This window comes from Crinia signifera, chromosome 2 (genome assembly GCF_055691185.1).
Source record: "Crinia signifera chromosome 2, ASM5569118v1, whole genome shotgun sequence".
NCBI lineage: Eukaryota > Metazoa > Chordata > Amphibia > Anura > Myobatrachidae > Crinia > Crinia signifera.
The window spans coordinates 91,119,908-91,134,601 of record NC_139218.1 but is presented as its reverse complement, the minus strand read 5'-3'; positions in this window follow the sequence as shown (position 1 = coordinate 91,134,601).

Here is a 14,694-nt window from a genome sequence, read left to right as displayed (position 1 = left end):
CACAAAACCCTTTTATTTGCATTGTTTAATAACCAGATCGCATTTCCCCCACTTATAATGGGTAATGCGATCTGATCCCCCCCCCAAAAAAAAGCAAAAGAAAAACCACATTGAGCCATGAGATATTAATGCCAGCTAATGCGATTTTTAGCGGTGAGGCGAATGCACAGCACAGCATCGGGGTATTCGTTATAAAAAACACCCCAATAATGCTGAGAAGACTCATCACAGAGACAGAGCTTTATCACAAGCTCTGTGCCTGTATGTTATATGATACATCCATTCGATGTCATCAATTATCATATTGAAAATCTGGGCAATATTATCACAGCACATCTGCATTTGAGGATGGTGATAAATCGCTCCCTTAGATGCATTTAGCTCAGCAGATATGACCTGTTGGGTTTTATTTGCTAAGATGAGAGTTCAGTTGAAGAATGAATGTTGCCCATAGCAACCAATAAGAATATACAGCACTTGTGTAGTTTCACGGCGGCAGCTCTACACTAGGACCCTTATTCAGATCGGTGCGTACTTTCCCGAATTCGTATGGAGCGGTCCGCACGCCACGCTGTGCGGTGGCGTGCGGACATCGTCCGTAGAAACGCCCACCGGTCCTCCGCATTCGGACGGAATCACTCTTTAAGAACAGGGCGTGTTCACGGACGACATACAAACCATGCGTGTGCGGGGGAAATAATCTGCACGGTCTGACCGCGTATGCACGGCCTTCCCGCGTCAGAACGGACGCGAACCGGCCAGTACGCACCGATGCGGTGTACTTACGCACAAAAAAACACTACTCTTATCTGAATTCCCAAATGGATCACATGACACACTTAGGCAATTATCAAACCACTTTGAAAAGGGATTGTTGATCCTGGTCATCTATTATTTATCTAATTGATCCTTAAACACTTACAAGCACTTTACATTAACCCTAACATTCCCTATGCCAAAATAAATGCTATCTACCCTTTTGCAGCGTACATAACTAAACATCAAAAAAAATTTATTTTTCCTTATATTTATACTTTTACTGTAAAATACTAAAATAACACACCGACAACTTCGTAATTAAACGTTTACTTTTATTTACAAACCATAAAAAACATAAATTTAAAATAAAACTTTTAATCCAGGAGGAGGTCGCAGAGGTCCTGCACATGGCCAGCCATCCGCATGAGGTCCTCCCGCAACCTCATTAGGGCCCCTCGCACACCCTGGGCTGCCTCCAGGTAATCTGTGGGCATGAGAAAGGGGGTACAACATTAATTATGCCACTCAGGTACACCTTGTACAGTCAATCCTAAGTACCTACACCATGAGAAATCATACATACAAACAAATACTTAGCCAATCCTGTATCTAATGGCAGCAAATATATGATCATGATGCTGACACTACACACACACACACACACACACACACACACACACACATATACACACACACACATACACATACACACACACACACACACACACACACACATACACACACATACACACACATACACACACATACACACACATACACATACACATACACACACATACACACATACACACTTGTGTGACATATACATTTCACAATGTATATATCAAAATCACCACAACACTTGAGGATCACTCACACTTCTCCTGGCCAAACACTCCCCAATCTACTAGAAACCTACACCCACTACAACATGCCACATTTAGCCATACATATATACCTGCATGTTACTGCTTAATAGCTAAACTGCATGATAGATAGATAGATAGATAGATAGATAGATAACACATTAAAAGGCTACCCTAGTCACTCTAGCCTATTACTTGTCACATTGCCAGACAGGTCAAAGTGCAGCACTAATCTGCTTCCATACACCAAACCATTGCGAAGTTCAATACATCCTACATAAGTCCTTTCAAAAAAACATGCCAACAACACAGGACCACTGGCTACAGGGGGGCCCAGGAGAACTGGACACTTGAGACTCCGTTAGAAATCTGGCCTGCCGATATTCCATTGATGTTTTGTTTGTCTTCTATACAAAGAGCCTGCTTAAAGAAACACTCATCACCTACATGAGCCTGCACATTGCACGGTTGCAGCATGGCCCTATAAGGCCAAAGTCAGTTGTTTTACATTTCTTTGGACTACTCTTTACTCTATTATAGCAAAATGTCATCATCTTTGCCACATAACTAACTGTCCCTAAGTTAGTCATGAGTCATTACGTCTACTTACCCCTGCCAGACACCTCCACCGGCTCTTCTTCCTCCAGACTTGGAGGCGGTGGCAGCTCCTCAAGGGGTAGGGCGTCTTGGTACCCGGGGGGGGGGGGGGGGAGGTAGAAAGTGGAGGTTGGTGATTGGCTAGGGGGAGGGGTGTGTGTAGGGGTGGTGGAGGCGAGGTATTCCACCTCATGGTGGCCCTCAACCTCCTCCTCCATCTCCACCTGTCCCGCCTCCTCCTCCTCCACCTCAACCTGGCCCTCCACTTCCACCTCCAGGGCGACCTCCTGGACCTCCAGGGCGTCATATGTTGCCTCCTGGGCCTCAGCCGCGGCCTCCTGCCCCTCATCGGCGGCCTCCTGGGCCTCCTCGGCGACCTCCTGCCCCTCATCTGAGGCCTCCTGGCCCTCATCAGCGGCCTCCTGGCCCTCCTCGGCGACCTCCTGGCCCTCATCGGCGGCCTCCTGGCCCTCCTCGGCGACCTCCTGGCCCTCATCGGCGGCCTCCTGGCCCTCCTCCTCTCTGGCCTGTCTGGCTCTCTCCCGTGCTGTGGGTTAACCAAACAAAATGGGTCAGTGTCATTTGGCATTGAAATTGACCAAGTACATATCCTAACCACATTATATATGTGTTATATATCACACATATAGTATATGGCATTTCTATGTCCTAAACACCCAACTGACCTCATGTAATGTTATTATTCAATAATGTGAAAATGAAAACACTCACTGGGCTAGATGCACTAAGCTTCAAAAGTGATACAATGGAGAGTGATAAACAGGCAGCCAATCCGCTCCTTCCTGTCATGCTACAGGTTGTGTTTGAAAAATGTCAGGCAGGAGCTGATTGGCTGGTTGTATATCACTCTCCATTTTATCACTTTATGAAGCTTGATACATATGGCCCTTAATTTTAATGATTGATGAATTGCGAAAAAACTTACACCGTTCAATTCGGCGTCTGAGCCGCTGTAGCAGCCCCGGCTGCAACCTCCTCAGGTCGGACCATCGCCTCTCCAGTTGGGCGACGGTCCTCCGCACATTGGTGCGGGCGAATATCCGGCAACGGGTGGCAAGGTACGCCCGGCGCTTGTCTGCGTTGGAGATGAAGGGGCCTGCACGCCCCAGCCTCCTCTCCATAACTGCCACCAGCGACAGCAGCTCCGCAGTGGTAAAGGGTGCTGCGTGCTGGTATGCCGCCATTTTACCACTGGCACAGGAATATTCTACCTGTCCTGTGATTGGTTGTTAAGGCCACTATTTGGTATTAACTTTATTATCCATATTGACATGGACATTGTGTATGCGCCCAACCATCAGCGATAACATCGCACCGCCAAGCAACGCGTGCTATAGCTTGGCATCGCTTAGCTGTACTTCGCATTACTTACTGTATGCATTTATGTGTATGCGTACATTTATGAGAAAAAACACATACACATACTAGCACTTCTCCTGATTAAACCATTATATTGGACACCTGCCTGGCTGCCTGCCTGCCTGCCTGGCTACCTCCTACTGCTTATATATTTGGAACTAAACACCCCAAATAAACCTATAAATATATATGTGATCATAAAAATAACATCTCCAAATAAAATAATCACACCCACATCCCACACATACATGGTGAAAAAAGTAAGTAATTCAATGTACTCACCAGACACGGATGATAAGCTCAGCTAAAAAAATGAATATATAAAATATGTTTTTAAATCTATGGTCAATACGTGCAATATCGGCCTGAAACCATTACACCTCAAACACAATACGTAGTGCTATTTCTATTGCTATTAAGAGGCCATGCTGCCTAATGTTTAATAAGAAGGACACAAAATTTAAATCATTGTCAACCTTGATGTGGATAATAGATCCGAAACATGTTTGGTCTGGACAACATTCAGAAATGTACCTGAAGTATCTCAGGGCCACAGAGTCCCGCAGCTAGTATCCTCGTCTGCTTTCCGGGGAGCGGGATGGGCGCATGGGCGGGTCTTGCGGCTCAGATGGAACCTCCCACTCATCAAAGGGTATCTCACGCCGCACAGCTATGTTGTGAAAACAAACACACAGGCCCACAATCCTCGACACCATTTCAGGCGCATACTGTAGGTCACCACCAGTGCGATGGAGCACTCTAAATCGACCCTTCAACAGGCCAATTGAGCGCTCCACCACTTGCCTGGTGGCAACATGCGCCCTATTGAATGTCTCCTGTGGGCCTGGTTCTGGGGAGCTGTACGGCGTAAGTAGCCAGGGCGTACATGGGTAACCGGAGTCACCCAGAACCCACGCATCACGGCCTTCTAGCTCTTGGAGTCTTTGCCAAATCCTGGTTTGTCGTATAACATGAGAGTCATGGGCACTTCCGGGAAACTTCGAGTTGAAGGCGAGAATTTCCATGGATGGGCCACATACCACCATCACGTTCAGTGAGTGGAACAATTTTCGGTTCCTATAGATCTTCTCACTTCTTGATGGAGGCACAAATGGTACATGGGTGCCATCCACAGCCCCTATCACATTAGGGAAGCCAGCAATTTGATGGAATGCCTGCTGGCTTCCGTGAAGGGTCTCTTGGGCAAAAGACATGGCCACGAAGTGCCCCTTGCGCCTAAACATGGCTGACGTCACACGCCTCAGGATTCGGCTGAAAGTCGGCTGAGATATTCCAGCAAGTACTGCCACTACTTGTTGGAAGGATCCCGAGGCGCAGAAATGCAACACCGCCAGCATCTGAGTGTGAGGCGGAATTGCTGTCGTGAGCCCATGAAGAGGTTCTTGATCAATCTCAATTAAAGAGAGTATATCTAGAATAACATGTGGGGGTAACCTGTACCTAGTAAGTGCCTCATCATCGGGCATCCCAAAGAGTGTCACCCGTGTGCGGAAGATTCTAGCACGTCCTGGCCTCCTTGGGCGACGAGTGGGGTGAGCCGCAAGTGCCCTTAGCCTCTCACCCATGTACTGCATCACTGCTTCAGCAAGCTACAACAAAAGGTTAATAAATAAGGATACACCTATGCAAAGATTGGTGATGCTCCAAAATTTGACACATTTGATGCAATACAGGGGCGCCCATTGTAGTCCCACAGATCCATAGTAATCTAGAAAGAAGTTACAATAATATTACCTCACCACACACCTTGTTAAAGACAAATGTATTTAAAACATGTAACAACTAAACACAAAGTAAGTATTACAGGTGTGATCAACTGCTCAATAACTACATAAAAACAATTCAAATAATGCTGGGACATGTAGTTCACCATTATATGGTGCCACACACGTTTAACATCTGTCAGTTAAATGGTGGGCAGGTAATATGTTTCTGTAATGCTAACAAGAGTTTGCTGTACCAACAATCTGGAGCAGCAGAATGCTTACCTTAGAACCTGGCCCAATACAGCTCTGGAGACAAATGCACCTAGCTGCTATGCACTATTTATAGGCCTAGCACATGTGTTGTGCATGACATCAGTGATCACTATTGCATGACTTCTGGGCCGGATTTGAAAATGGATTGGGGAAATTCCTTTTTATGGACAATCCCCACACTAACACAGTATTACTGAACATTGACAGATAGCATTTAGGATTGCATAACGTTACAGGTGTCCATGACAACAAATCTTTAAACAGGTCACCTACATTATAGTTTTATATTATGCCAGGTTTTGCACAAGCGAGTTACAGCTACTATGGGCGTGGCCTATGCGCCGCACACACACCACGGCGTACGCTGGCGTACGTGATGCTGCCGCACGGAACGCAGGTTGTAGCTTATTAAGCCAATTACACCAAAAGTATTTAAAGTTGTGCTACAAAGGCACACAGTTGTTTCTACCATGGCTGGCTCTGAATCAGAGAAAGACCAGGGGTTGCAGAACCTCTTAGCCCGCATGGAGTCCAACACCACCTATGTCCCCCTCAACCCAGACCAGCCAGTGGGAGAAGAGCAGGCAGCTGGCCCATCTACATCAGGCCAATCGGCAGCTGGCCCATCTACATCAGGCCAATCGGCAGCTGGCCCATCTTCAGCATCAGCAGAATCATTGGGATCACAACAGGTGGCTTCCCAACAGAGTAGCCTGGCCAGCACTTCGAGTACAGCGACAGGTGGCCGTGGCCGTGAGCGTGGCCGAAAGAGGCCAACAGAGGAACCAAGCAGCAGGAACATGGCATTTGAAGCGCAGGAGCTAGCCATCCTGGTGCCCCGGGCACGGGATTGGATCGAGTGTCCACAGGACAAGTTGACACACACAAGGAGAAGGAAGATCTGGGAGGACATAACGGCGGAGATTAATACGGTGGCTCCACAAGTTCGTGAGACGGAGCACGTTAAGAAGAGGCAAGTTCATGTGTGTTACATTTGACCAGTACAAGTCCAGTAATGTTTACATTACATATTAGATGGAATTGGTCAATGGGCGGTCACGTTGCTTGGAGGCACAGACATGTTTGCCATGTCATTTAATTGCTAGTTATTGTAGGGTGAGTGTAAGTGTATCTACTAAGGTTTGGTTTTCACAATTAATATAATGTAAGTTTGGTGTCAGGAGGCACATGTTGTATTATGTTGCAGATTGCAATGGGTGCTACAGCAAACATGAGGAGTGACATGTATTAATATGTACACTTTGATTGCAGGTGGCACGACTTCAAAACAAACCTCAAAAAGAAATTGACCCAGCGGTGGGAACACAGCCACACCTCTGGGGCTGGCCCCATGCCATCAAAGCTGCAGCTCACCCCCCTGGAACAGATGGCAGAGTGCTGCATTGCAGTCGAGGAGGTCCGGGGGGTGAGCACCATGGACAGCGAAGCCCCAGCGGAAGTCATGGCTTCTTTGCTTGAAGGTAATTATTTGCCATGCCATAAGTAGATGGTTCTAATTTGGCATGGAATGTGTTGTAATGTTCTCTTTCAACAGCATCCCCACCGCTTGGTCAAGCATCTCTTGAGGAGGTTGAGGAGTCTGTGCCACCTGGCCCCAGTAGCAGGCCCGTGCAGCAGCAGCAGCAGCAGCCAATGTCCGCGGCTGAATTGGCCACGTGGGGGCATGTGCTTGGCAATATTCAGCAGCAGGGAGAGTCGGCATCAGAGCGGGTGTGTAGGACCGAGGAGGTGTTGCAGGGTTTGATCAGCAGCCAGCAGAGTATCGCTGAGAGCCTGCAGGCTATGACTGCCACCCAGCAATCTATTGCTGCTAGCCTGCAGGTGCTGGCTGATCAAGCCCTGCGGCAAAATGAACTCCTCCTCCGCCATAATGATCTTATGGTGGAGCTAGTTGCCAGCAATAGGGTCCTAATAGCATCTGTTTCTGGTGCATTACCAACATCAGCACTCCCTGCTGCCAGTGGGGGAAGAAGATCCACCCCCTCCCCAGCATGTGCTCCACCTGGCCCACCATCTGACCGTGGCCGTGGCGGAAGAGCTGCTGCACATGCCAAGGAGCCTGCCAGGGGCAAACGTGCCCGCGAATGAACTTGTGTCCACATCAATCTCCACCCTTATGTCTTCCCAAATCTTTCATTGAGCTGTGTGTGTCAGCTTCCTGTGTCCAATTCCGTGCCGAGGGTACCCACATTTGCCCTCGCTTCGAATGTCATGTTTGGTTCCCCTGTTGGCCTGTTTCGGCTAGCATTACTGTCTGCTGTACTTGAAGTGTTGGTGCTATACTTTTGTTGTAAAGCCACCTGATGTGTTCCTAATGATTCTGCTGTGGCTATGTATGTCTTGAATACATGGATTTAGTATATATTATTTAATTGTCTTCCTGCTCTGCTACCTTTTATGTTGTTACGATTTCTAATTAATTTTATAAGTTCCTTTAATAAATGTTTTTTTGTTTCCCCCAAATGTGTGGTTTAATTGATACATGTAGAAGTGACATGTGTATTTGGATTATTTATATTAAGTTGGGTTCATTATTTGCAGTGTAAAAGTGTGTGACAAGTGCAGCATGTAATGTTCCATTTAAGCTGCAATGGTTCCAATTGAAGCAGTGAGAAGCGTGTAATTAACAAGTAATGAGTAAAGTAGGTGATTGTATTGTGTTCAGCTGACATTGGTTGAGGTGCGTCCGTCCTGATTAGGCGTTCCGATTGCCTAGCGCATGACCGAGTGGTGTCCGCAAAGCAAGAGTAGCCTTTTAGACACCGCACATTTCTTCCCTTTTTGTTAGCGTGCATTCGGCGTGCTGTCCGAATGCACGCCTACCAAAATATGTGTACTCCCCTGTGTCCGCCCATGTTTCCGCCCAGTTTAGCCCACTTTGAAAGTACGCCCCTGTGTCATTCCGAATGACGCCCATAATACGCCCATATTTCCCGAGTGATTGCGGTGCACATTTCTGTACGGTATTAGTGAGAACAAGTACGTAGACCATGCGTGGCACATGCGCATAGCGTTCCCCACGCATGCGCAGACGGTAAAAACGCCATCCGAAAGTATACGGAAATGTACGCACCAACCAGAATAAGGGCCTAAGTTTGAATCCAACATTATCAGCGTAGCCCTGGCAGCAGGGCTACGCTAAGTTCGCTTGAAGCTACGTTATCAGCATAGTCCAACGGCTGCCTTACTTCTGTAATTAATTTGAAGCTACGTTATCAGGGTAGCTCAAAGGCTGCCTTACTTGTGTAGTTTCACAGTGGCAGCTTGAACTACGTTGTCAGCGTAGTGACTCCGCGGCAGCCGTGTGGTGACAGGTCATTGTGGCACTTGTAGTTCCACAGAGAAATAGTAGACTGGCACACCGCTAACAAAGGGAGCATCTAAAGTAGACACCCCGGCACACCGCTAACAAAGGGGGCGTCTAAAGTAGACACCCCAGCAAACCTCTAACAAACACTAAAAGTACAGCGCCGGCAGGGTCGTCAAAATTTAGATGCTGTACCGTCTTAATTTAGACGCTAACAAAGGGTACATCTAAATTTAGACGCTCTAGCGTCTAAATTTTGATGCTCTGCAAACCGCTAACAAGGGTGCATCTAAATTTAGACGCTGAGATGTGTAGTGTCTAAATTTAGTTGGGTATAGGGGTACATAGGGGTGCAGCGTAAAAAACACTATTAAACCTGTCGACAATGACATTTGTCAATGTAACAGCTGTCGACCTTGTTTATTCCACCATCCACACCTGCCCGCAGCATGGCAAGCACAGCAAGCCCCGTGAGGGGACGCGTTACGCGTCCTTCTGACCTTTTCATGGGATGCCGTCATCTATTAGAATGAACTTAGGTCTACAGTCATTAGGTCGACCCCACTAGGTCGACTGGCAGGAAGGTCGACCTGACTTAAGGTCGACATGGGCCATGGTCGACATGACTTAAGGTCGAATTTGCATAAAGGTCGACATGAGGAAGGTCGAATGGTCATAAGGTTGACATGGGGTTTTTCACTGTTTTTTTGAGCCGACATGTGCCGACAGGCGGTATTTCATGCCCTACCATCCACTAGGGCGTGGAGGAGGTTATTAAAGCTGTGGCGAGCGAAGCGAGCCACCATGCCCGAAGCATTGCGAGCGAAGTGAGTGATGCGAGGGTCCGATTCTCATTGCCAACTGTGTCCATGTCGACTGTGTCGACATTCGGATAAAAAAACAGTGAAAAACCCATGTCAACCTTATGACCAGTCGACCTTCCTCATGTCGACCTTTATGCAAATTCGACCTTAAGTCATGTCGACCCTGGCCCATGTCGACCTTAAGTCAGGTAGACCTTCCTGCCAGTCGACCTAGTGGGGTCGACCTAATGACTGTAGACCTAAGTTCATTCTGACAGATGTACCGATTCCCCTTTTTATACCCCCACTATCCACGTCGGCATGAAGTTGATTTTACAAAGTGTGGCGAGCCCGAAGCGTGGCGAGCCCCGCGAGGGGACGCGGATTACTTCACATGTATTCCGCGTCCCCTTGCGGGGCTCGCTGCGCTCGCCATGCTTCGGGCTTCGGGCTTTATATAATCAACTCCACGCCGACGTGGATAGTGGGGGTATGAAAAGGTCGGGAGGACGCGCTTCAGGCTGGCGTGGATGGTGGGGGTGTTTCAGGAACACATTTACTCCTGCCATATCATAGATCTAAAACAGTTATTACTGTACAACATGTATTAACTGGTAACTGGTTTTTAGTTAGTAATAAAGAAGAATAATGAAGGAAATGATCAAATGACAATACAATGAAAAAGACGAAGAATAAAGAACAAAAAATTGAGAAAGTCATTCCTCAGAAACTGCATTTGCAGGAACAGCATGTCGTTGCACTTGTCTCTGCCTCTGCGCCGTCGCCTTTCTCAGCCTAGGGGAGCAGGGTTAGCGCATGGAGGATACGCTGGAATGGGTTTTCGGCACCAAGAGTCTTTCTCCATATGAACTCCTGTAAGTAGGAGTCTAGCTGATGGCGCACAGTGCCCCTTTGGCATTTATTGCGCCACTTGCAGGATCTCCAACGCCGTTCGATGTTCTGGGTGTGAAACCCGGTCTCCCGATCCACAAAGTTGTACCGATGGTTCACCCGAGCGTGGTCGTACCCTGCTAGCTCCAGCTGCTCCATCTTGTAGGCACACCAGCAGTCCGAGAAGATGGTCGTCCCCGGTTCGACGTGCCTCTCAAAGGCGGCCATGATGGTGCTAGCATCACGTCTTTTGATGGCTGTGATGAAGCACTCTCCAGTCTCCCTAGAAATGCCTCCTTAGAGCCACTGTTGGGGCAGCATTTGGCCAGCATGACTCTTTCTTTGGAGGAATAGGCTCTCGTCCACCTCGACTATCTTGCCTGGGCTGCTAATACGTCGGTGACGGTGCAGGCCTCCCTCATCAAATTGTTGTAGAGGACGGTGGCCCAACAGAGCACAAAACAGATCAGGGTGACAAAGGACAGATGTCACCCTCTGAACCATTGCACAGCCCTGACGATGACCTTCTTTCCGCAGCTGCGGATGTGGCAGGGCCACATTCGCTCCCTGACATTAAGCCTCATAGGTTGGCCATTGAGGCAGGTCTGGGTGTCAGGCATACATTTTTGGCTTTGTAGAAAAGCCACCGACTCCTCCTCCGTCTGCGGTAGGTTGAAAAGAGTGAGCTTTTCAGCAGCCATGACTGAAATGGGTCTGACTCTCACAGAATATAACAGCTGACTGACTACGCTAACTGCGTACCGCTCAATCTACCAGCTGACTAACTACGCTACGCTGTCTGCGGGAACATTACACTGCATCTGACAGGGATGCTACTTCTGACTAACTACGGGATGCAGTTACCATCCCGGCGGTCGGGATCCCGGCGTTCAGAATCCCGACGCCGGAATCCCGACCGCCGAAATGCCGACACTTTCTCCCTCCGTGGGTGTCCACGACACCCCTGGAGGGAGAATAAATTAGTGTGCCGAGCGTAGCGAGGCACCAGGCCCGCTGCGTGGCGAGCGCAGCGAGCCCGCAAGGGGGGGCGATTCACGTCCCCCCCTTGTCGGCATTTCGGCTGTCGGGATTCCGGCGTCTGGATTCTGAACACCGGGATCCCGACCGCCGGGATTCAATACTGAATCCCTAACTACAATGCTAGAACAAGACGCTGTTTCTGACAGGGACGCTAGTTCTAACTAACTACAATGACTATGCTAGTCGCGGGAACACTACGCCGATTCTGACAGGGACGCTTATTAAATTTAACCCAAAGTGCCTAAGGTTTCCAATTAAAATGAAATTAAGTAGAAGCAAAGTTGCAGTAAAAAAAAAATATTTTATATCTAATTGTGAATGAGGTCCTTAGTGTTTACAGCACTATTGTTTATCTGTGAGGTATTATTTTAATAAATATGTGTTTGTTGATTTATTTAACATTTTTGCATGAAAAAACGCTCCAAACCTAAAAATATATTTTTAGTATTCAGACCACATTTCCCATACTTATATTAGTAAATGTAATCTGTCCAAATTTATTGAAAAAAAAAAAAAAACAGCGAGCCCTGTGAAACCTGTGATGCCTTCCTGTGATAGTGTCATTATTAATAACAATGCAGTAAATCCTGCCTTCTGAACAGCTTTCTCTGGCTGTATGCAAAGAAAGCTGTGCAGGGATCAGGCCAGTGTGACCATCTATGCGTGTCCAACTCTTTCCAGCTCAGTGCTGTGTGCTGAGCTGGGGAGAGAGGTAGGGGCACCCTGTCCTCTCTCCCTGGGCCAGATGCACTAAGCTTCAAAAGTGATAAAATGGAGAGTGATAAACAGCCAGCCAATCAACTCCTACCTGGCATGACACAGACTGTGTTTGAAATCTGTCAGGCAGGAGCTGATTGGTTGGTTGTTTATCACTCTCTATTTTAACACTTTTGAAGCTTAGTGCAATTGGCCCACTGTGTGGGAACCCACCCACCCACACTCTGTACCCTGCACACTGCATCCTGCTGCAGGTCCACTGCAGGTCCACAAAAACAAATATTTTTATTTTCTTCACTGGGGCAAGACCACATCCCAGCAACCATGCCCCTCTGTTGACCACTACCCCTCTTTTTTTTACTGGCGCCCGGCGACCTGTCTGCGCCCCCTTGCACATAGCTGATCACTGTGGGAAAAAATTCATACTCATCTACAGCCAAGGATCAATGATTGGTGCTCGGAAAAAGGCTGCCAGTCATCTGTTCTTACTGCTCTGCTGCGTGACCCCCTGTGCAGTAAAATGCTGCAAAGCAGATGTTCACTTTACAGCACTGGGGGTCATGCAGCAGAGGAGAAACCATTTGCTAGCAGCCCTCTGATCACTAATCCCTGAGTCTGGTAAATGTGAACAGAATGGTGGTGTGTCTGTGTGTGTGTGGAGTGGGGGGTCATGGCACGCAGGGGTGGAAGTAGTCCCATGGTGATAAATCAGCCTCTTTGTCTTAGTAAAATCTATACATAAAACCCAATCGCAGTACGTATCAGTACTAACAAAACAACCTATCTTTCACCCATGCGCTTAATCGTTGTAAAAATTCCATAAAAATATTGTAGTTTAAGAAATTTACCTTGTTAATAAGAAAGTCTGTGAAAATGCATCACACACTCAAATATGCTTCAGAGCAAAGATTACCACTTTTTGGCTTTTCTGGCTGGACATGTAGCTCTAAAAGAATGTAGTTTGAACATTTTTGATAGGAAATATATTTCTATGTTATGTCAAAGTAATTGGTAGCTGAGGGCTTAGTACAGATTCAAAGACAAAACGTTTGGTGTAAAACATACTTGCCTACTTTTCAAAAGCAAAATGAGGGAGATTTTAGATGCTAGCAAAATGCACTAAGCGCAGCGTCGCGCACCATTGAAGGGGTGTGTCATCAACCAAAAGGCGTGTCTAGTGACTTGAACTAAGGAGATGCAAATATCAAAATTACTTTTTAAATGCATGAACAAACTACATTTTCTTGATGTATCAATCACTAAAAAGGCTAACACTTTGCAGACGTCCGTGTATACAAAACCGACAGATTGCAATACATTATTGTCGGCATCTAGCTTCCTTCCCACACCCCTCAAAAATGGTCTCCCCTTTTCTCAATTCCTCCCGGTCCATAGTATTTGCAATGATCCATCTGATGAACTGCTACAGTACAAAAGAATAGGATGAAAATTAAATTTTTACAGAGGGGATACCCTAATAAAATGTTGCAAAGCGCCATGTCTAAAGCTTTAGCGCAACCACGCACTCAATCCCCTTCAACAAAAAGCAATGCAGACCACTGCTAGTATGATGATTAATAAGATAGCCAAAAACCATTGGCCCTCGATTCAAAACAACCCTGCTCTTAAAACACTCAAAGAAAAAAAGACTCTTATCTTGTTACAAGAGAAGCAGAAATGTCCGTGATTTAGTGGTACATACAGATATTTCTGCAAGAGCACAGGTTGGAGAGACACATTTTCTCACTAAGAAACCAGGTGTATATAAGTGCAGTGATTACTGCCCCCCCCCCCCCCCCCCCCAAAAAAAAAAAAAAACAGGGAGGACCATGCACATATACCCCCCATACCCACAGTCACCGCCCAGCATTACACCTCATATATACACACCTGGGCACACCTTCTACATTCTCATGCCTGGCACATATACCCCCATACCCACAGTCACCGCCCAGCATTACACCACATACATACACACCTGGGCACACCTTATACATCCTCATACCTGGCACATATACCCTCCATACCCACAGTCACCTCCCAGCATTACACCTCATACATACACACCTGGGCACACCTTATACATCCTCATATCTGGCACATATACCCCCCATACCCACAGTCACCACCCAGCATTACACCTTATACATCCTCATACCTGGCACATATACCCCCATACCCACGGTCACCACCCAGCATTACACCTCATACATACACACCTGGGCACACCTTATACATCCTCATACCTGGCACATATACCCTCCATACCCACAGTCACCTCCCAGCATTACACCTCATACATACACACCTGG